We start from the raw sequence: 24,600 nt of genomic DNA on the forward strand, positions 1-24,600 counted from the left end.
CGACGTAGATCAATCTGCCAGAGCCACGTTTGCGTATGCACCCCTGTGCCAATTTTTGTTGTGAAGTTAGCGATGTGAGCTAACAATCTCCAGTGCAAAATCTTCTCTGAAGATGCATGGAAAGCTGCCAGCAAAAATACCGTAAGAAGAAGTCGACGTCATTAGGCTGGTATCCCCAGATTTCATGAGATATAAAAATATTTTCACGATTATACCGCTGAACCAATATCGAAGAAATTTGGTATGGTGATAGCTTGAACTCTGAGGAAACTAAGTAAAAAAAAAAGAAAACACTTTTAAACATTGTTGTCCTCAACAACCGTACACAATTTCCAAATATAAGAATTATAATGCCAACAGGTTGCAAATAACTCTTTGGTACAAATGACATAGGTTTCGCAGCCTCCTAAGAGTGTCTTCATCGGAATGAAATGTTGAGAGGTCGTAACATTACACTGGGAGAAAGTAATGATCAGAATTTTGAGCAGCTATGCAAAAGTCAAAAATAAAATACATTGAAACGCCAAAGAAACTGGTATAAGCATGCGTTTTCAAATACAGAGATAAGCAAATAATTACAATATTTGCTGTGCAACGCCTATATAAGCAAGAAGTGTCTGACCCATTTGCTAGATCGGTTACTGCTGCTGCAATGGCAGGTTATCAAGATTTATGTGAGTTTGAACGTGGTGTTATAGTCGGCGCACGAGCGATGGGACACTCTCGATGGAGTGGGGATTTTCCCGTACGACCATTTCATGTGAGTACCGTGAATGTCAGGAATCCGGTAAAACATCAAATCTCAGATATCACTCCGTCTGGAGAAGCGTCGTGCAAGTACGGGATCAACAACGATGGAAGAGACTCGTTCAACGTGACAGAACTGCAACCTTCTCGCAAATTGTTCCAGTATCTCAATGCTGAGCCACAATAAGTGTCAGCGTACTAAACATTCAACGAAACGTCATCGATATGGGCTTTCGGAACCGAAGGCCCACACGTATACCCCTGTTGGCTGCACAACAAAAAGCTTTACGCCTCGCCTGGGAATGTCAGCACCGACATTTCAAATTATATGGAGCGGATGCACGTGTACGGGGGACCTTCCACGTGAGAAGCGGACTGTTAAAGTTGGTGGAGGGTCTACAGTGATGCGAAGCGTGTGCAGCTGGTGAGATATGATACGTCCAGATACGACTCTGACGCGTGACACATACGAGGGAATCCTATCTGATCGCCTGCATCCATTCATGTCCATTTTGCATTCCGACGTACTTGGGCAATTACAGGAGGACAATGCAACGCCCCTCGCACCTAGAATTGCTTCGGGTACGCTCTTCTGCGTTTAAACGTATCCACTGGCATCAAAATCCACAGACCTGAACATTACAGAGCACATCTGGGATGCCTCTCAACGTTCTATTCAGAAGAGATCTCCACCCGCTCGTACTCTTACGGATTTATGGATAGCCCTGCAGCATTCATGGTGTCAGTTTCCCCCAGCACTAATTCAGACATTAGTCGAGTCCATGCCACGTCGTGGTGCCGCACTTCTGCGTGCTCTCGGAGGTACTACAAGATATTAGGCAGGTGTACCAGTTTCCTTGGGTGTCCAGTGTAGTTGTGGCCGAGCGGTTCTACGCGGTTTAGTCTGGAACCGCCTAGCTGCTGCGGACGTAGGTTCGAATCCTGCATCGGGCATGGTTGTGTGTGATGTCCTTAGGTTTGTTTGGTTTAAATAGTTCTAAGTCTAGGATACTGATGACCTCAGCAGTTAAGTCTTATAGTGCTTAGAGCCATTTCAATCTCTTCATTGTAAAATAAATTCCGGCTTCGTCACGTATGCCTAGCTAGGTGGATATCACCTTACCGGAACAGGCAGACATGTCAGTGCGACGGACGATGAAGCGCGTCAAGCATTTTGCATCAGGGTTTCATTAAAAAGTTAGAATACACTATCGTTCTGAGTCTGACATCAGTGAAAATCAGTACGAAAATGTTATCGGTATTGTAAACCAAGGTGACTGGCAGTAGGGTACCCTGTATATTTGTACGTCTCCCTTTACTGACTCATTGAATCTTTTGAAAGTATTATGAATGCTTCTCTGGTACGGGCGAATGTGCAGCATATTGAGCTCGAGACAGAGCAATAGGAAACCCTTCAGTTAGTGACCAACGGAAAGGGCCTTGTAAGTAGGCTGTTTAGGTTCTTATGTTGGTAACGCCACGTAGCGCTCTGTATGAAAATCACTGACTGTGCTGTATGCAGTCTGTGGCTGGTTGGCATTGTTGGAATATTCGCTATTGTTGTGTTGCACAGTTGGATGTGAACAGCACGTAACGTTGGACAGTTGGAGGTGAGCCGCCAGCAGTGGTGGATGTGCGGAGAGAGATGCCAGAGTTTTGAGAGGTTGCTATAAGCGGACAAAATGGACGTGTGTCCGCCAGAAAAAGGAAATATGCAAAGACGTATGTCATATAATGAATTTTGAACATTATTAAGGTAAATACATTGTTTGTTCCCTATCAAAATCTTTCATTTGCTAACTATGCCTATCAGTAGTTAATGCTTTCAGTAGTTAGAATCTTTTATTTAGCCGGCAGTATTAGTGCTCACTGTATTGTTGCAGTAGTTCAAGTAACGAAGATTTTTGTGAGGTAAGTGATTCATGAAAGGTATAGGTTATAGTTAGGGACATTCTTTTGTGGGGATTATTGAAAGTCGGATTGCGTTGCGCTAAAAATATTGTGTTTGAATTTAGTTATGATCGGAATAAGTTAAGAGAGAAACGTCTGAGTACGCTCAGTTTTACTCAGCTGTTGGAAAATCAAATAATGTAAGAGATTTACTAGCACAGTCATTTATAATTGTTCAAAGGGGACGTCTCAACCTCTGTCTGGGTGCTGTAAGAGTCTTGGAATTGAGGCCGGCCCGGAACCCACTGGAGGCAGAAGGCATGGTCTTCCCACAAGACTGCTGCCCAGCCGGAGGGCAGTAGGGAGCTGTGTGCGGGATTGGGAAGTATCATTGCATGTTTTCTGACATCTTTTGAAGATAAGCATCTGCCGAATATAGAAAGTGAGGGCCACAAGAAACAAACCATAGCCTCGTAGGGGTCCTATTCGAAATATTCGAACCCTATAACGAGGCTATGAACATTAGCGGGAGAATGTGTTGTTGGCGTCAGATCACAGTACTGTCATAGATGTTTTTTGGTAGTAGGGGAGACTTTCATCTTGTCATTGGAGGCAGAACTAGGCGCACTATTTTTGGCGGCATTCTCTGTTGGAGGGAACCCAAGTGACATTTGTAATTTTGCGACTCAAGACTGGCACCTTTTTGCGGCAAGGAATAGGTAGAGCGTAAGAGATGCAACGGATGCAAGTCGGAATGGGGCGTGAGAGTGTCGGCATATAATTCGGGTTAGGAGGCCATGGCGCCCTGATCGGCTTGGCATAGCAACGTGATAGAGGTGCTCAAGACTCTGCCTTAGCGAAGGGGCCAGCACGCCTGCAGTGCATAACTCGGCGCCACAGACTCACTTACACCGGGCATAATTCGATTTCAGACCTGTGGAATCCAGGACGATCACCTGTGTCATCTCTTTTTCCACTGTCGATATCCGCTTTTTAATGGTCACCTTCCAGCCGCTGTTCCAACAGAGAATTAGATGATTAAATAGTGGCCAGTTACCGCTGAAGTTCGGGAGGGAGCAAATTCTTAACAGGGCAAGAAGAAATTTGACTGATAGGGGAGTGACACTACTTCCCATTTAATCTTCGTGCGAATTTGGATATCTTTGACTTTCACAGGTTTGAGATTATTCATTTCTTATGATGATCCGGCAAATGTGTTTTGTGTTTGTGAATAAATGTGAACATTAAATTTAATCATTGTTTCTGTTCAGTACCTTCGCTTTACGTTCTCGGCTTTTGATCTGTGTCCAGGAGGATGTTAGCAATCAGGAGTCAATCATAACCAACATTCTGACCCAGTCAGAGAGTGTTAATCAGAATGAAGTTTTGTGCAAATAGCCGACTTTAAGAGCTACGCCTAGGGCCTTAATTTCTACGTTATCCATTTAACTTTGCGCCAAAAATTTTAAATCTTAGTACTTAAAGAGGTTGCCTGCCATCATTTGGTTTTGGAGTGTTAAGGAAAATTGTACACCACGGGGTTTTCGAAGGTACTGGATATACAATATCACCTCTCATCATAATAAAACAAACAACATACAAACGCAGTTGTGAGTAAATAATAGTGAATTTATTTTTAAATTGAGTACTGGTAATCTCTCTAGTCCTGAGATACGTACGAGGCCTCAAATGTGTCCAAAACGCTCATCAGCTGCTGCACAAAAACCTTTTTCTGATTACAGTTAGCTCAGGGAGATATTAGTTGTGTAAAAGAGATTTTCTGTTCTCCCTAATGTTGAAATTAGGCGATACGTAGGGACTTTATAACGTAAGTTTCACATGTTGTCCCACACTGACACCATTGCGCAACATGAGGGGTCCATTGTATGAAGAAAAAAAATGGTTCAAATGGATCTAAGCACTATGGGACTTAACATCTTGGGTCATCAGTCCCCTAGAGTTAGAACTACTTAAACCTAATAACCTAGGGACATTACACACATCCATGCCCGAATCAACATTCGGACCTGCGACAATAGCAGCAGCGCGGTTCCAGACTGAAGCGCTGGCCTTCTGTAGACACAGTTCTCTTACGGTACGGACAATAGGTGCGTCGTAATATGAAAATGAAATGGCTTGGCATCTGTAAAAGTACTCCGAATTTGAAACTCGGGTGCTGTCTAATTATTATGCGCGAGGCATGTAAATTGGACACAGATTAACAGTCAAATAGGCGGTTTAAGGAACAAATGCCATCTCGCGTCCAGTAGCAGTAATTTGACGAAGACCGCCCAGACGTGGGAGATGCTGTTCCGCCAAAGGGTCCACATTTTGCACTATGCGAGTTCCATCTTTTCGGCAAACTGAGAAAAATCTGTGGGGAAGCAAATTTTCGGAGGATGAGAACGTTCACATTGGGGTTCCAGAATGGCCCCGTCTTCAAGGAACTGATTACCATCGTCAAGGAACTGAATGATTGGTGGAAGTTCCTACAGTTTTTATAGAGATAATTATGATGACTATATTGGAAAACATTGTCCTATGTCTGTATGTGGCGCAGCATTCAGTAGACTAAAAGTACAAGGCCTTTCATAATAAAGTGCAACGTTAAAAAGAATCTCATATTTTTAATTCCATGACATCTTTCGGTCACTCTGAATCATCTTCAGATCTGAGCAGTTGAGTCAGCATCCAGCCTTGGCGGCTCAGAACAGTATATCACTCTAATATGGAGTTCAGGACACACAGGACGTGTTGTTGACGCTACCCCTTAGGTCTGGACACGATCCAGAGAGAACGAAAAGTGTCATGTAATTTAAAATATACAACTGATACTGAAAACTAAATTAGAATTATTTTTAACTACCAACAAGTATCAATTAGTTGCTGATTCCCTCGGAAGAATATTTAGCTCATAGTGAAACTGTAGCTTGCTTTTTAAAGTTCCTTCGTATTTTTGTTTCTGTTGCAATTAGTTTCCACATTGCATTAGTGTACCATGTGATGACTAGACGCCACAATATAAAGTTTTATTCGACAAAAGATGTTGGCAATATAAAAAAAATATCTTTTACACAACTTATTGAAGTTGTGAACAACAATTTATATACTTTTGGAGTTATTAAATTTTGAACGTGTCCGTATATATTAGTCTGCCTGGTTAATAGACCAAAGAAGCCATAGCGAAAACTATTTGGTGTAACGGTTGTTTTCCACACAGGTAAAAAACGAAATACGTTTCTGAAACACTTTTTTATTACCCAGTTTTTCGTCGTTCAGTAAGTCTACGCATTCTCAAGCCTGCATCAATTTTCCCTTCATAGTGCATAGAACGTTGGCAGTTGGGCTCTAACATTAACACTCCTCGTATCATTGGTGTGTACCAGTATTCTAACTATGCTTTAACCCACAGTACATTGCAGAATCTAAAACCGTACCATCTAAATCTTTGATTTTCCCGTTATTTAAAATTGAAACATGGCTACTATCCAAGTTACGCATAAAGGCACAGTTCTTCAGTAATCACACTGTTATGACCTTTTTCCTCCATTTTGTTAGTGACACTCGCTCAGAATTTATATGAATCACACGGACGTCTATAGACACGCATTTTCTTCTTTGTGTATCGATCAGCTCATTATTATAGCTAGTAAGTTAGTGAGATGATCACATCCAGTGAGAATTATTATATACAAATCTGGTTGCATTGCCTACGACTGATCCAGGATATCAAAGGCAATATCTCAGTTTGAGCAGCAAAATCGTACAAACAAGTGAATTCATTTCTCTGCGATTCTTATGCGTTTGATTAATGAATGAAATCGCTCTCTCTCCGGCATTATTAGGTAAATTTATTTTGTTTTAATTATTTTGTAATCCTACCACACTCAACTCCTCGTTAATATTTCGTAAAAGAGGGCAAAAAAGGTATAATGACCTGCCACCGTGAATAAGTACTCATTGCAGTGAGAAAAATTGGACCGTCATTTCTTTCATCCCACGTGCATTTAAAAGGCAATTAAATGGAATAAAAGGTGCTAATATTGCTACTAAACTGTTCCAGTGCGGCTTTGGCGCTGCGCAAATCAAAGCAGTAAAACAGGAGTTTCTCAATTTTTCAATCCCGGTGAAACTTTTCATCAGATCTGAAATGTATTCTGCAGTTCTTAATTGGACTACTAATGGTGACCATTCAGTCGGCTTGTAAATTAACCATAGAACATGCAGCCTCTCACTAGCTCATTTTGAAAGCGATTGTTGTGTTGTGAAACATATGGTAATCACTGAAGAAATTGCTTTCGCGTTCAGGACTAACTTAAGAGGGCTCGAGTAAACATTATATTGACATTTTCATCACTCTTGCGTACATTGGGAGTCGCTTTTAATAGTGTCTGTGGCGGAGAAATGTAGCAAACGACTGCAGACTAGCCAGCAGCGCTTAAAACCTGTGAAGGTAAAAAATGTTACCGTCCTCTCAAAAGATCCACGTTTGAAAATCTCTGAAGCAATATTATTGGAAGAAATTAATAATTCAAGAAGTATTTCTGGAAGCTTAGTAACGAAATTAAATAATTTCTGGGATTATCCGCTTCATCTAACATGAATGAAGAGCTATGTAGAGTTAGCAGAAAGTAATCAAATAAAAATAGGTTGCCGCTAAGAGTGCTGTGTTCTTAATGTTGGTGTCAGCTACATATAGGACAAGATACTATAAAATCAACATTTGACTCCCCTCCGCCCCCCTCCCTCCCCTATCGTCCCTCTTTGGAAACAGATGGTTCCTGAAGGTGTTGAGAGTTTCTCCACCCCTGCAGAAGCAGGGTCGTCGGTTCGTCATGACTGTATACTGCATAGCGTTAAAATAAACTGCATCATCGAATGTGAGATGAATTCTACAGAAAGTGAAGCTATGGCGCGTGTTGTGCCACATTCACATGGGATGAGATTAAATTCCACTGTAAGAAGACGAACTTGTAATAACACGGTGAAACAGTTCCAATGAATGCCAAGTGATGACAATACGCTGCCGAAATTTGATAACTGAATCCACCAAAGCGATAGTGTATGGTGAAGAATAAACTAACTTTCTCGGACAATCGATAATTATTCTTTATTGAAATTGTTTCTGTCCCCAAAGCAAGATTTTAAATAAGCTGTATGGTATAGCTATCTGCCACACTTTTGCTAACATTCATTAGGTTACTTGCGTAGGTCACAGTCTACCCATTACGTCTTCATCATGACACGATAAGCTATTGAACGCCCTCTATGACATGTCACTTTCCTTTCTTCGAAACAGAGTGCTTCTAAGCTAACATGCCCATTTTTAGGTCCTCCAATACCAGCATAGTAATTTTCTTTTTTTGTGTGTAATGTTACTTAAAACCCGTCTTGATTGCAAATATTTTTATTCATATGACCGGTTTCGGTTCATTCAGAACCATCTTCAGATCTGATATTTCAGTTACAGGAGTAACCCGTCCAAATCCAGCAGTTTTCACATGTGACGTAGCATGTGAAAACTGCTGGATTTGGACGGGTTACTCCTGTAACTGAAATACCAGATCTGAAGATGGTTCTGAATGAACCGAAACCGGTCATATGAATAAAAATATTTGCAATCAAGACGGTTTTTAAGTAACATTATAATTTCACTGATTGCTGTTGTCCCAAAAGACATTATGTCTGTTTTTGCAAAATTTTTTGTGTGTGTGTCATCAGTCTTCTGAATGGATTTATGTGGTCTGCCACAAATACCATTCATGTGCCAATCTTTCATCCCACAATAGCTATTGCAATCTACGTCTTCAGTTAGTTGCTTGATGTATTCTAATATCTTTCTCCCACTACTACCAAGGAAGTTATTCCCTGATGTATTAACAGATGACCTACGATTCTGTCCCTTCTTCTTGTCAGTGTTTCCAATACATTCCTTTCCTCATCGATGCTGCGAAGAACCTCATCATTCCAGAATGAGAATTTCACTCTGCAGCGGAGTGTGCACTGATATGAAACTTCCTGGCAGATTAAAACTGTGTGCCCGACCGAGACTCGAACTCGGGACCTTTGCCTTTCGCGGGCAAGTGCTCTACCAACTGAGCTACCGAAGCACGACTCACGTCCGGTACTCACAGCTTTACTTCTGCCAGTATCCGTCTCCTACCTTCCAAACTTTACAGAAGCTCTTCTGCGAAACTTGCAGAACTAGCACTCCTGAAAGAAAGGATATTGCGGAGACATGGCTTAGCGACAGCCTGGGGGGTGTTTCCAGAATGAGAATTTCACTCTGCAGCGGAGTGTGCGCTGATATGAAACTTCCTGGCAGATTAAAACTGTGTGCCCGACCGAGACTCGAACTCGGGACCTTTGCCTTTCGCGGGCAAGTGAAATATTGTTGTCGGCGTTGGTCTGCTGTCTATTCTGATGAGATCAGTCCTACTACTTAACTGTCCACAATAACTCACTCAAGCTTGTTATTCATAAATCCTAACCCCCTTACACTATTTACGGCTGCTGTTTGTATTATGCTGTACTCACATGACCAGACATTTTTTCTTTTTTAATTTCACTTAACTGACTCTCACTATGTCCAAATTGAGCGTTGTTGTTGTTGTTTTTGTTGTTGTGGTCTTCAGTCCAGAGACTGGTTTGATGCAGCTCTTCATGCTACACTATCCTGTGCAAGCTTCTTCATCTCCATGTACCTACTGCAACCTACATCCTTCTGAAACTGCTTGATGTATTCATTTCTTGGTCTCCGTCAACGATTTTTACCCTCCACACCGCCACCAATAATAAACAGGTCATGCGCTGATGCCTCAAAACATGTCCTACAAACAGATCCCTTCTTCTAGTTAAGTTGTACCTGAAATTCGTCTTCTCCCCAATTCTCTTCAGCACGATGCTACCAGTTACGCGATCTATCCATATAATCATCAGCATTCCTCTGTAGCACCATATTTCAAATGCTTATATTCTCTTCTTGTCTAAACTATTTATCGTCCATGTTTCACTTCCATACATTGCTGCACTCCATACAAATACTTTCGGAAACGACTTCCTGACACTTTATACTCGATGTTAACAAATTTTTCATCTCCAGAAACGCATTCCTTGCCATTGCCAGTCTGGATATTATTTCCCCTCTACTTCGACCATCATCAGTTTTTTCGCTCCCCAAATAGCAAAACTCATCTACTAATTTAAGTGTCTCATTTCCTAATCTAATACCCCCAGCATCACCTGATTTAATTCGACTACATTCCATTATTCTCGTTTTGCTTTTGTTGATGTTCATCTTATATCCACGTTTAAAGGTACTGTCCATTACGTTCAACTACTCTTTCAAGTCTGTTGCTGTCTCTGACAGAATTACAATGTCATCGGCAAAAATCTCAAGTTTTTATGTCTTCTCCATTGATTTTCATTCTTACTCCCAATCTTTCTTTTGTTTCCTTTACTGCTTGCTCAATGTACAGATTGAATAACATCGGTGACAGGCTACAAACTTGTCTCACCCCCTTCCCAACCACTGCTTCCCTTTCATGCCCCTTGACTCTTACAACTGAGATCTGGTTTCTCTACAAACTGTAAAAAGCATATCCCTCCCTGTATGTGACACCTGCCAGATTCAGAATTTGAAAGAGAGTATTTCAATCAATATTGTCAGAAGAATTCTCTAAGTCTCCGAATGCTGGAAACATAGGGTTGCTTTTCCTTAATCTAAGATAAATCGTAGGATCAGTATTGCCTCACGTGTTCCATCATTCCTACGGCATCCAAACTGATCTTCCTCGAGGTCGGCTTCCACCAGTTTTTCCAGTCATTTTAAAGAATTCGTTTTAGAATTTAGCAGCCGTGACTTATTGAACTGATACTTCGTAATTTTCACACATGTCAACACCTGCTTTCTTTGGAATGTAATTATTATATTCTTGTTGAACTCGGAGGATATTTGTCTGTCTCATACAGCTTGCTCACCAGATGGTAGAGTTTTGTTAGTGCTGGTTCTCCCAAGACTATCGTAGTTCTAATGGAATGTTGTCTACTCCTGGGGCCATTTTTCGACTTAGGTCTTTCAGTGCTCTCTCTCAAACTCTTCACACAGTATCATATCCCTAATTTGATATTCATCTACGTCCTCTTCCGTTTCCATACTCTTGCCCTCAAGTATATCGCCTTGTATAGACTTTCCATGTACTCCTTCCCTCTTTCTGCCTTCTCTTCTTTGCTTAGAACTGATTTTTCATCTGAGCTCTTGATGTGCATACACGTGGTTCTCTTTCCTCCAAAGGTCTCTTTAATTTTCCTGTATGAAGTATCTATCTAATCCCTAGTGGTATATGCCTCTGCATCCTTACATTTGTCCTATAGCCATCCCCGAATAGTCATTTTTGCGCTTCCTGTCGCTCTCATTTTCCAGACGCTTGTATTCCTTTCTGCCTGCTTCATTTATTGTATTTTTATATTTTCTGCTTTCATCAATTAAATTAAATATCTCTTCTATTACCCAACGATTCTACTAGCCCTCGTATTTTTACCTGCTTGATCCTCTGCTGCCTTCACTATTTCATCTCCAAAGTTACCTATTCCTTTTCTACTATATTTTAGTTCCCCCATTCTTGTCAATCGTTTCCTAATACTGTCTCTGAATCTCTCTATAACCTTTGTTTCTCTCATTTTATCTAGGTGCCATGTCCTAAATTCCTAAGTTTCTGCAGTTTCTTCAGTTATAATCTGCAGTTCATAACCAATAGATTGTGATCAGAATCCCCATCTGCCCCTTGAAATGCCTTACAATTTAAAACCTGGACCCTAAACCTCTGTCTTAGCATTATATAATCTGTCCGAAACCTTCCAGTATCTCCAGGTGTCTTCGAAGTATACAGCCTTCTTTCGTGATTCCTAAATCAAGTCTTAGCTACAATTAAGTCATGCTCTGGGCAAAATTCTACCAGGCGGCTTCCTCTTTTATTCCTTACCCCCATTCCCTATTTACCTACTACTTTTCTTTCTCTTCCTTTTCCTACTAAGGAACTCCAGTTCCCCATGACTATTAAATATTCTTCTCCCTGTACTATCTGAATAATTTCTTGCGTCTCATCATAAATTTGTTCAATCTCTTCGTCATCTGCGGAGCTGTTTGGCATGTAAACTTCTGTACTACTGTGGTAGGCGTAGGCTTCGTATCTATCTTGGCTAGAATAGCCGACACATAAGAATAACCTCTTCTATCTCACCATAAATTTGTTGAATCTCTTCGTCATCCGCGGAGCTAGTTGGCATATAAACTTATACTACTGTGGTAGGCATGGGCTTCGTATCTATCTTGGCTACAATAGCCGACACATAAGTATAACTAAAAAGTGTTTACTACAATTACAAAACAACTGTACAGATTAACTGTGGACATATTTACTTGAAGCTCCCTTGGATTTCACACCAAGTTCGCTACAGTGATAGAATTTTGGTCGTCAACAAGAGTTGCTTAAATAAGTTTGAGAAGCTATAGTGTTACACGTATTTTGATAGATGATACAGATATTTTAGATACGGAAATATTTAATTTATCGTGCGGTGCATCTCGCACCAGTTGTGTCACGAAGTTCAAACTATGTTCATTGACAAGTGCAGCTTTATCAATAGGTTTGATCACTAGTGCCAAGTTCCATCAGTATTGCAAATGTTTTTATGTTCTCCCAGTAACTAATCGAATACCTTAGACAGGGCACCAAGTTACGCGAAATTGTAAGTGCTCGCATACCTATGATCATGACAATGTTTAGTGGCCTTTTTACTTTAAGGGTCACTAAAATAATGTGGTTCAGCGTTAGTGTGTCTGATCATTAACTAAAACATCTCTGTCCCAAGTCCAAATCCTGCTACTGTTTTATTTCTGATTAAAAATCACCAGCTACAATAGTTAAAGACTGCCAGCACTAGAAGTCACACTCGTTATGCCAATGCCCTTGTCAGAGAAAGCAGAGGAGTGGTCAGAGGTTCAGGGCATTTTAGTGCCCTTCGGATAGGAAACTGGCAAAGTGCCCCTACAAGGTGGAATAATCAGCAGTTCTCCATGAGGATGTAGAAGGCAATGGAAAACACTGCATTATAAACACACGATTTATATTCACAGGACGTGTGGCCTGTAACTGAAAAAGTATCTTGATGATATCTCCATTGGTAAAAGATCCCTGATTAGTCCCCCATTCGTATCTCTTGGAGGAGACTACCAAGGTGGAGGCGACTGAATAAGCAAGGGTAATGATCTACAAATTGGAGCGTGGAAACTCTGGAGTTGAATGTTGTAGTGAAGCTAGAAAATCTGAAAAAGGAAATGCTAAGGCTCTATTCCCCTTTCCTATGAACCATGAACGTTGCCGTTGGTGGTGATGCTTGCGTGCCTGAGTGATACAGACAGCCGTACCGTAGCTGCAACCACAACGTAGTGGTATCTGTTCAGAGACCAGATAAACGTTTGGTTCCTGAAGACGGGCGGCAGGCAGCCTTTTCAGTAGGGGCAGTGGCAAAAGTAAAACGCATGTAAGCAACTACGAACTTTCCAAAATGCGGGACATGGGTCTTAATAGGGTCTGACCTTCATGGAAGCCAATCCATGCTCTGCAACGGACTGACGTAGTGGGTAGGAGATTTTAAGGTGTCCTTGTGGTAAGTCGTTCCATTCCTCCACGGGATGGACTGCATCTTGCACTTGCTCGTTGGAATATATTTTGGGTGAACCGAAGGGCCAGTCCATCCGCTGTCCAACATAATGCTATGGTGATCGAGAAGTTTATGGCATGGGTACTTGAAGTTGCAGGGGTATACAGCCTCAATATAACCGAACACTTTGCGGTCACCTGTCAACGTCGTTGTGACCCCTTGATATTTCCTCATGTGTTTCTTTACAGGGGCACATTAGGCTTTTATTTACCTGTTGTGTGTGACAATGCTGGCGACTACATGAAGCAGTGCAATTGGAGGAGCTCGTGGAAGGAAAGCATGTTCAGCGGATGGACTGGCCCTCCGGTTCAACCAAAATAAATCCGATCGTGCACGTGCAAGATGCACTGGGTAGATGTGCTGCAGCACTTACACTGGCTTCAATGACTATCCATCAGTTGTCAACAGAGGTGGTCGAGAAATGTAACAGCCGGCCGCTGTTGCCGAGTGGTTCTAGGCGCTTCAGTCTCGAACGGCGCGACCGCTGCTGTCACAGGTTCGAATCCTGCCTCAGGCATGGATGTGTGTAATGTCCTTAGGTTAATGGTTCTGAGTTATAGGGCACAGATGACCTCAGATGTTAAGTCCCATATTGCTCACAGCCATTTGAACCATTTGAGAAATGGAACGCCTTACCAGAAGAACGCCTTAACAACCTCCTAGCCAAGATGTCAGTCCGTTGCTGAGCATGCACTGGCGTCCGTGAAGGTCAGACTCTATTAAGAATCATGTCGTGCATTTTGTAAAGTTCAAGGTGTAACACAGAAAGTGCAGATAAAATACCTTCAGCACTATTCAAAATTTCTCTCCGTTTAATATCGGTCGACAACTTGTACTGTAGTTCTAAATCTGAATCTGTAAGCCTTATTGCAGAAACTACTTTTAACACATAATCGATATAACAACATTTTCATTTCTGATTGCAAATAATTGACTGTAATTACACTGGAGCGCAAAAGAAACTGGCATAGGCACGTGTATTCAAAGACAGAGGTATGTAAACAGGTAGAATACGGCGCTGCGGTCACCAACGCCTATATAAGAAAAGTGGCTGTCGCAGTGTTGGATCGATTACTAGTGCTACAATGGCAGGTTATCGAAATTTAAGTGGGTCTGAACGTTGTGTTATAGTCGGCGTACGAACGATGGGACACAGCATCTCCAGGATAGCTATGAAGTGGAGATTTTCCTGTAAGTCCTTTTCATGAGTATACCCTGAATTTCAGGAAACCGGTAAAATATCAAGTTACCGAGATCACTACTGCCGGAAAAGATGCTGCAAGAACGAGACCAGTAACGACTGAAGAGAGTCCTTCAACGTGACAGCAGTGCAGCCTTCTCATAAATTGCTGCGGATTTCAATGCTGGTCTATCAACAAGTGTCGGCGTGCGAACCATTCAACGACACGTCATCGATATGGGCTTTCGCAGCCGAAGGCCCACTTTTGTACACTTGATGAGCGGCACGATACAAAGTTTTATGCCTCGCCTGGGCCCGTCAACACCGACTATGGTCTGTTGATGACTGGAAACATGTTGCCTGGTCGGACGAGTCTCGTTTCAAATTGTATCGAGCGGATGGACGTGTACGGGTTTGGAGACAATCTCACGAATCCATGGGCCCTGCATGTCAGCAGGCGACTGTTCAAGCTAATGGAGACCCTGCAATGGTGAGGGCCTGTGCAGCTGGATGATATGGGAACCGTGATACGTCAAGATTCGACTCATCCTGACTGATCACCTGCATCCATTCAAGTCCATTGTGCATTCGGAAGGAGTGACAATTGCAACAGGACAATGCGCCACCCCAAACGTCCAGAATTGCTACAGATTGGATCCAGGAACCATCTTCTGAGTTGAAACACTTCCGCTGGTCACCAAACTCCCCAGACATGAACATTAATGAGCATATCTGAGATATCGTGCAATGTGGTGTTCATGAGAGATCTCCATCCCCTCGTAGTCTTACGGATTTATGGACCGACCTGCGGGATTTATCGTGTCAGATCCCTGCAGCACTATTTCAGACACTAGTCGAGTCCATGCCACGTCGTGCTGTGATACTTGTACATGCTCGCGGAGACCCTACACGAAATTAGGCAGGTGTACCAGGTCCTTTGACACTTCAGTTTATAATGTAAATATTGTAAAGTGCTGGGTAACAGCCAAGGAAGCTTTATCTAAATATATCGCTAGCAACGGTGAAACGACAGTAGCTGTGTTGCTTCATCGCGTTCACATTGCGTCTAATGACTTTCAGTGGTCCCTAATGGTTCCACTGTGTACGCCAGAGAAAAACAGTGATCTCACTGCGCTCCAAACGGGTACGTTCACGATGAGTCGGTTAGCTGCTCCACGTGTCCTCCAGAGAAGGGCTGAATAGCCTGGAGTTGATGGTGTATAGCCAGTGTCAAAGGTTGTCAACGTTCTTCTATTGCTCAGTACACACCGAACTATCATCTTCGACTGCAAAATGTGTGGCAATCACTGATGCTCTTCATGCCACCCCGTAAGGGCGGCGGTGTGTCTGAAACGTTTCACGCGGTCGCCCATAAGAAAACCGTATACTTGAACGGTGGCTGTTGTGGTTGTGACTAAGGTCTTGATTGAGGACACATTAATCAAGATTGATAACAACTATATTAGAGTTGTTAAGACGAAAGTATATGAAATCGATAAAGAAATATACTACTGGCCGTTAAAATTGATACAGCAAAAAGAAATGCAGATGATAAACGGGTATTCCTTGGACAGATATACTAGAACTGACATGTGGTTACATTTTCACGCAGTTTGTCTGCATAGATCCTGAGAAATCAGGAACCAGAACAACCACTTGTCGCCGTAATAACGGCCTTGGTACGCCTGGGCATTGAGTCCAAAAAAGCTTGGATGTCGTGTACAGGTACAGCTTCCCATGCTGCTTCAACACGATACCACAGTTCATCAAGAGTAGTGACTGGCGTTTTGTGACGAGCCAGTTGCTCGGCCACCATTGATTAGATGTTTTCAATTAGTGAGAGATCTGTAGAATGTGCTGGCGAGAGCAGCAGTCGAACATTTTCTGTATCTAGAAAGGCCCGTACAGGACCTGCATCATGCATTGCCCTGTTGAAATGTAGGGTTTCATAGGGATCGAATGAAGGGTAGAGCCACGGGTCGTAACACATCTGAAATGTAACGTCAACTGTTCAAAGTGCCGTCAATGCGAACAAGAGGTGACCGAGACGTGTAACCAATGGCACCCCAAACCATCACGCAGGGTGACACGCCAGTAAAGCGATGACGGATACACGCTTCCAATGTGCGTTCACCGCGATGTCTGCGAACACGGATGCGACCATTACGATGCTGCACACAGAACCTGGATTCATCCGAAAAACATACGTTTTGCCATTCGTGCACCCAGGTCTGCCGTTGAGTACACCATTGCAGGCGCTCGTGCCTCCGATGCAGCGTCAAGGGTAACTGCAGCCATGGTCTCCGAGCTGATAGTCCATGCTGGTGCAAACGTCTTCGAACTGTTCGTGAAGATGGTTGTTGTCATGAAAACGTCCCCATCTGTTGACTCAGGGATCGAGACGTGGTTGCTCGAAACGTTACAGCCATGCGGATAAGATGCCTGTCATCTCGACTGCTAGTGGTACGAGGCCTTTGGAATCCTTCACGGCGTTCGGTATTACCATCCTGAACCCACCGATTTCATATTCTGCTAACAGTCGTTGCATCTCGACCAACGGGAGTAGCAATGTCGTGAAACGATAAACCGCAGTCGCGATAGACTACTATCCGACCTTTATCAAAGTCGGAATCATGATGGTACGCTTTTCTCCTTCTTACAAGAGGCATCACATCAACGTTTCACCACGGTCAACTACTGTTTGTGTACCAGGATTCGGTTGCAAACTTTCCTCAGGTCAGCACGTGGTATGTGTCGCCACCGGCGCCAACCTTGTGTGAATGCTAATCATTGGCATATCACATCGTCTTCGTCCTGTCAGTTAAATTTCGCGTCCTTATCACGTCTTCTTCGTGGTATAGCAATTTTAATGGCCAGTAGTGTAGTTGATTACGAAATAGTGAAATGACAGAAGCACAGAGAAAAATAGGAAGCAAAAGTAGTCGTTTAGGAAGAGGATGTAGATGAAGATGAAATGGGAGATATGATACTTCCATCTGAACTACTGACAGCCTCGGGAGAGCCAGTCCTGACAAAACTCTACTATCTGGTGAGCAAAATGTATGAGACAGGCGAAATACCATCAGACTTGAAGAAGAATATAATAATTCCAATCCCAAAGAAAGCAGGTGTTGACAGATGTGAAAATTACGAAGTATCAGTCTAATAAGTCACGGCTGCAAAATACTAACGCGAATTCTTTACAGACTAATGGAAAAACTCGTAGAAGCAGACCTTGGGGAAGGTCAGTTTGGATTCCGTATAAATATGGGAACAGGTGAGGCAATACTGACTTTACGACTTATTTTCGAAGCTACATTAAGGAAAAGCAAACCTACGTTTCTAGCATTTGTAGACTTAGAGAAAGCTTTTGACAATGTTGGCTGGAATACTCTCTTACAAATTGTGAAGGTGGCAGGGGTAAAATACAGTGAGCGTAGGGCTATTTACAATTTGTACAGAAACTAGATGGCAGTTATAAGAGTCGAGGGACATGAAAGGGAAGCAGTGGTTGGGAAGGAAATGAGACAAGGTTGTAGCCTCTCCCCTATGTTATTCAGTCTGGATATTGAGCAAGCAGTAAAGGAAACAAAAGAAAAATTCGGAGTAGGTATTAAAATCCATGGAGGAGAAGTAAAAACATTGAGGTTCGCTGATGAGATTGTAATTCTGTCAGAGACAGCAAAGGATTTGGAAGAGCTGTTGGATGGAATGGACAGTGTCTTGAAAGGAGGATATAAGATGAACATTAACAAAATCAAAACGAGGATAATGGAATGTAGTCGAATTAATTCGGGTGATTCTGAGGGAATTAGATTAGAAAATGAGACACTTAAAGTACTAAAGGAGTTTTGCTATTTGGGGAGCAAAATAACCAATGATGGTCGAAGTAGAGAGGATATAAAATGTAGACTGGCAATAGCAAGGAAAGCGTTTCTGAAAGAGAGAAATTTGTTAACATCGAGTATAGATTTAAGTGTCAGAAAGTTGTTTTTGAAAGTATATGTATGGAGTGTAGCCATGTATGGAAGTGAAACATGGACGATAAATAGTTTGGACAAGAAGTGAATAGAAGCTTTCGAAATGTGGTGCTACAGAAGAATGCTGAAGATTAGATTTGTATATCAATAACTAATGAGGAGGTACTGAATAGGATTGGGGAGAAAAGGAGTTTGTGGCACAACTTGTCTAGAAGAAGGGATCGGTTAGTAGGACATGTCCTGAGGCATCAAGGGATGACCAACTTAATATTGGAGGGCAACGTGGAGGGTAAAAATCGTAGAGGGAGACCAAGAGATTAATACACGAAGCAGATTCAGAGGGATGTAGTTTAAGGTAGGTACTGGGAGATGAGGATAGAGTAGCGTGGAGAGCTTCATCAAACCAGTCTCAGGACTGAAGACCACAACAACAACAAGTAATAGTTTTTAGACGATAGTGATGAAGGTAGAACAGAAAGTGGAACAGACTGTTGATCCCATTACTAAAAATAAAGTAACTGAAAAGGTAGACTTAGTGCGAAAAAGACGACAGGGAAACAGTTACGAATGTAGAAACTTTAGTATCAGGCATAGGTACTACAGTAAAGAAACTGTTGACAGTGTCTGAAGAGAGAAATATGGAAATGGAAAAGTTAGCGACGACCACTTGCTAAGTAGTTACAAAAGAAATTGAACCACAAAAAAGATTAGACGAAAAGCTGCACTATATGTCATGCCATACACATAACACTGAAATCTTGGCGAAGGAGGAGCTTTTCGATCTCCTCAAAGAAGAGGATGGATCGCAAGCTGCCAACTTTATTAAAAACTGCGAATGGCGACTGCGTGAATAGGTGCCGGATGAGAGAAAAATTAACGCTGCTATCGACTTGCTAGCGGCCGAGGCTAAGAGATGGGGCTTAAGTCTCCGTGTTGTGAACTTGAGATTTCAAAAATTTAAGTTGGCAGTCTTGAAAGAATACTATTCAGAACAGAAGCAAAAAAGTCTTGGAGCGAATTCGTAGTGTCAAAATCCTACAACGAAAACTCGTGAGGCTCGATGAAAGAATTTTGAGAAAAATGGATCCGCAAATTAGAATGTTTGCGTGATCGACAGACTGAATCAGATATGGTCTCAGAGTTGTGGGAGAAGCTTCAATATGATTCCAAGAGGTACATAGGCCGTAGTAGAATAACTATTGCGTTCCTAGAAAAAGTCGAGGATGGAGACAATTGGAGGTATAACCGCGAAAATTTTAAGAGTGGTGGTAAAAGCAACAATTACCACAACACTAAGAATCATAATACCACTAACCATGCCAATAATGGTAACTATCACCATGGTAATAATAACTCACACCACTATAACAATAACAGTCATAGTGGAAACAATAATAGTAGAAATGACAGAGGCCAATATAAGTTAATATGGTACGTGGTTCTCAGCAATATGTTAGTTGGCAGGAACAAAATCAGCAACTGCGACGGGCGGGTAAAAACCAGCCAGTCGTATTTTATCAGGGAAACCATTCACCGCGCCGGTTTGGGATCTACCAACCTAGGAAGACTTTGCGACCCAATGGAAAGCCTCGGCGACGCTCTATGACTGATCCGAATGAATAAATCGGTGATGGGAGAATGAGCAAGAAGAATGAGCGAGTAATGCACGGCGGTAACAACAGTTGAAGTTGAAACGGCAGTCAACAAAGCGATCACTGTCCGTAGTATCAATGAAATAGATACTAGTCATCAAGGAAGAGGCAGCCGATGTTAAAGCAGCAACGATACCGCAGGCTTCAGTACAGTGTGATGCACCAGTGGAATTAAGGTAACCTATGCCAGATAAAACTGCCGTTATCGTGCGGGACACCTCGAAACGCGAAAAGGTGTACCTGTGTCAGTTCGATCGGAAAACTGAAGAACTACAGAAGATTGAATGGGAGTTGGGCTAATGGGAAGAGTGGAAAATATTTGACGGTTCTCAACCCGCATGAAATTAGCTCTGTAACGAAGAGGCAGACTCGTCCAAATGTCGTAACAATTGAAGTAGCCAACCCCAACGACGCTGGTCCTAAAGAATTGCGTTGGGTGAGCTCTGGAGAGACGCAGAAGCAGAAAGAGAGCAAGAAATGTGGAAGAGGATGGCCATCTTTCCGATGAAGATTTATCAGACTTAACAGGCAACTAATTGTTAATAATACAAGGTTCGTTAATCGAAGAAATTGATAAAAAGATTACAGTATAATGGTCAAAACGACTTCAACAACCGCAGTACAGGCTGATAGAGATTAAGAATATCCAAGAACAGAAAATTAAAAAAAATAACACCATACAAATCGCTATCCGTGTTTTTTAGAGCCAGACAGATTTTTCTAGATTGAATTTGATATGGATGAGAACCTGTTACCGGTAAACGAATCCGAAGGTGTACTGAAATTAAACTACATTCAAGACGTAGAAGGGCGAAAGAAGAAAAGGTATGTGATTCGTCAGTTTCTCAAAGCATCTTCCTTGCTCGAAGAGTCGACGGGTGTACTGCCGGTCCATAGGTCCAACGAGCACAGTATTTCGGCGATCATACATTTCGCCATCGTCAGGTGCGCTGACGACCTGAGCTCCTGAGGGTGGGCGGCCGTCTTAAATCCCCTCCCCTCGTGAGGCGTTCTCTTCGCGGTCCGCGCCCGCGCGTCAGCGGTCGGTGAGACGCTGGCGTCGGCGTCTTTGGTGGAGTCGGTGTAATTGTCTCGGCTCCCTAGTCGCCTGTTCGTTTCCTTTGCTGAGGGTGTTATTAATTAGACTCAGTGCTGGTTCCCATGCCGTGATGAGATTCTAGCAGCAATCTCGGTTGTTGAGTCTGTCCCTGATACGAATTCCGATAGCCTGACCCAGTATTTATGTGTCTGTGTCAGGACCCTGTTATGTTGGTGGTCCACTTCGTGATTTTCGGACAAACAGTGCTCTGCGGCCCCCGACTTGTTGGGGTACCCAACTCATTCGAGTGTGCGTCTGATGTTCTCGGCAACGATATAAGTCTTACCACATTGACACAGAATCTGGAACCTAGATCGTCTTTGAGACTTCCCAATAATGCTCGCATTTTATTGGGTGGGAAAAACGTGATTCCTACTCGGTGTTTCCTCAATATTCGTTCCATTTTCCCCGATAGAGCGCCAATATGCGCTATATAGGAAGTGGTTTTCTCTTTCTCTGTGACTTCTTCCTTCTCCACACGCTGTACTGTAGAGGTGGTGCGGAGACACGTCTGATTTGCCATTCAGCGTACCTGTTATTCTGGAATACAGTTTTGAGGTGTTGCAGCTCTTGGGGCAGACTCTCACTGTGCACCAGTGTTTTTAGCACCCCATTCCTCTGCACAGGCTGGTGTCAGCTATCCACTTGCAAATACAGGTCAGTGTCCGTTTTCTTCCTGTACGCCCATGGCCCAGGGTGCCATCCGCTCTCCTTTTGACCATGACGACGAGGAATGGTAATCTTCCTTCTCCTTCGATCTCCATAGTAAATTTGATGTTCAGATGAGTTCCACGCGACTACCACCTTGCCAGGAGGGGGGATTTAAGACGGCCGCCCACCCTCAGGAGCTCAGTTCCTCAGCGCACTTTACGATGGCGGCATGTCTGATCGCCTAAATATTGTTCGCATGTCTGATCGCCTAAATATTGTTCCTGTTGGACAATATGGACCGGTAGTACACCTGCGGACTGTTCGAGCTGGACAGAGAGCATTTGTAAAAGTATATGTAGTCAGCAAAGCGAAGACGAATACTTGAAAATAGTGAAGACCAAATGTGAAAAGGAATAAAGACGGAGAAAAGTTGATAAGTATTACAGGGTGTAATACAAGGTCCTGTATATAAGCAAAGATGAGGATAGCGACTCTTGACTGGTGTTTTCACTCACCTTGTATATCAGCAAAATAGAAGACTATTATCAATTAGCCCTATGCTCATTGCGGACCAAAGAAATGTACAGAGAAAATGACTGAAATTCTGAATCTTAACAACATAATAAAGAGATTAACAGATAAAGTCTTGCGATAGGTGTCAGGGTGTTAAAGTGACAAACTGCACAAATCGTCGTCCTTTGCAGAGCATAAGACCTGACGATGTACTAGAGTTAGTGTCTACGGACCTATATCGCACCTGCCGAAGACCTCGCCCACATACTGGTAGTGCTGGAAGACTTTTCGAACTTCATTAAGTTATATCCGATAAGAAAGGCAACGGCTAAAGCGGTTTATAAGAAACTTGTCAACAATTATTTTGTGCATACCGTCAAACCAAAATAGGTTTTACCCGATCACGGAGCACAGTTTACTACCAGATTATGGAATGAAGATGCGGAGAACAATGGGGTTGAAGTGATACACATCTCGGCCTATTACCAGACCGTATACCCAGCGGAACGGTACATGCGTGCACTGGGGCGACTTTTCCGAAAGTATTGTCACCACAATCACAGGACGTGGGGTAAATATATATACGAGTTTGAAAAGATTATGGATGTTCTGACGCACGTGTGTGTAGGATTCACTCCGGAGGAAATCCTATTACTCCTGGAGAAGATCATTGATTTCCCTCCGCCATTTACTATTGGCAGAGAGGTGAAGAAAGAACATACACCAGAGGTAATGGAAAAGAAGGTTGCGGAGCGAATATAGCGTCATGACGCTTTATTTGCAGTTGGCGGCCTCGTTCTTGATAAAGCGAACTGGAATCAATAGAGACTGATAATGAGATTTCGAAATTTAGATTCATTTACAACAGATCATGTAAGATTGTCAGTGCCCATATTAACGCTTATTGTTTAGCTTTACCTAATTATGGCCAGCTGTGAGATGTAACATTGTTGTATGTCAAGAACTGCTTAATTTCAGAAATAATTTCCAGTAAAAATTTAATTTTTAGTGTAATTTTCAAAATTTATTGCAAATTTATTTCTTGGAGCCGACGATCATTAACGTATTTTCAAAAAGTATAACGACGAATTTTCCTTATAGAGTAGATGTTCTGAAAACAACTGAAATGAATTATGTAAGCTTCGGGTCTGTGTACACATTTGAATAAGGACAGTGTTGAGTTATCCACTGTGACAGAAATATAAGGACTCCCTGAGATTATTCGGGAGTGTGTTTTAAAAGAATGCAAGGCAGGTGAACGTTATGGAACGCCGCTCCACAAATAAATAGAGATCAAGCGTGCCGCTGTTTCACACGCAACAGTGCCCTGTCTGGACTGAGCCGGTGCCGGCTCTTAAAACACTGGGGCGTCCTTTGTAAATATGTGCGTGCAGCGCAAGGTTTTTCTTTTCAGCTCAAACAATGTAGTGCTTTGTTATAAACATGGAAACATTTAAGTTTTATCTTTACGGTTGCTTGAAATAAAAGAACTCCCATAATGTCAGATGCAATCTGTTAATTATGATATTTATGAAAACCTATGCAAAGTAACCATTGTAACCAGTAGTTTCTTATGTTGTTTCTCGTCCTCCTACTCATTCTCCTGTATACCTTTATTTATATTAGGTATTTTTTCTTGAACAGTACCGACATGAAATTTTCATTTCGAACGTAATGATGTTTTCAAAGATACTATTTTGTAGTTTAAAATATATTATACTACACTATGATGTTTTAAGTTATAATGACACGGTGATGTAATGCTAATTATGTGCCCGTGTATAATTATGGTAATTAATGAGAGGCTCCATGAGTGACTGACAAAATTTATGTAGATAAGACGGAACGCGTCTGTATTGGTTAAGATATTCCTCGATTAAGTTTCCTTTCAGGAGAAACCTTACGGAGTGGGGCACATATATCACCGAAGATGCACATAAATTACCTTCTGCACCATCCAAAATTTTTCACCGTTTAATATCCGTTTTGTATTTGCACTTGTAATTCTAAATCTGTAATCCTTATTACAGAAACTACATTTAAAACGTAATGGATGTTACTGTGTGTTTATTTGTGACTGTATATAATTAGTTATAATATATATATTGAAACTTCCTGGCAGATTAAAACTCTGTGCCCGCCCGAGACTCGAACTCGGGACCTTTG

General features: G+C 42.2%; 1 non-coding gene across 1 annotated transcript; it reads right to left on the bottom strand.

The window, feature by feature from the left end:
- Positions 1-8,673: 8,673 nt before the first annotated feature.
- Trnas-cga (transfer RNA serine (anticodon CGA)) lies at positions 8,674-8,748 on the bottom strand. The gene has a single exon. It is a non-coding gene; the product is annotated as a tRNA-Ser (tRNA).
- Positions 8,749-24,600: the final 15,852 nt, after the last annotated feature.

Source organism: Schistocerca gregaria, chromosome 4 (assembly GCF_023897955.1).
Source record: "Schistocerca gregaria isolate iqSchGreg1 chromosome 4, iqSchGreg1.2, whole genome shotgun sequence".
Taxonomy (NCBI): Eukaryota; Metazoa; Arthropoda; class Insecta; order Orthoptera; family Acrididae; genus Schistocerca; species Schistocerca gregaria.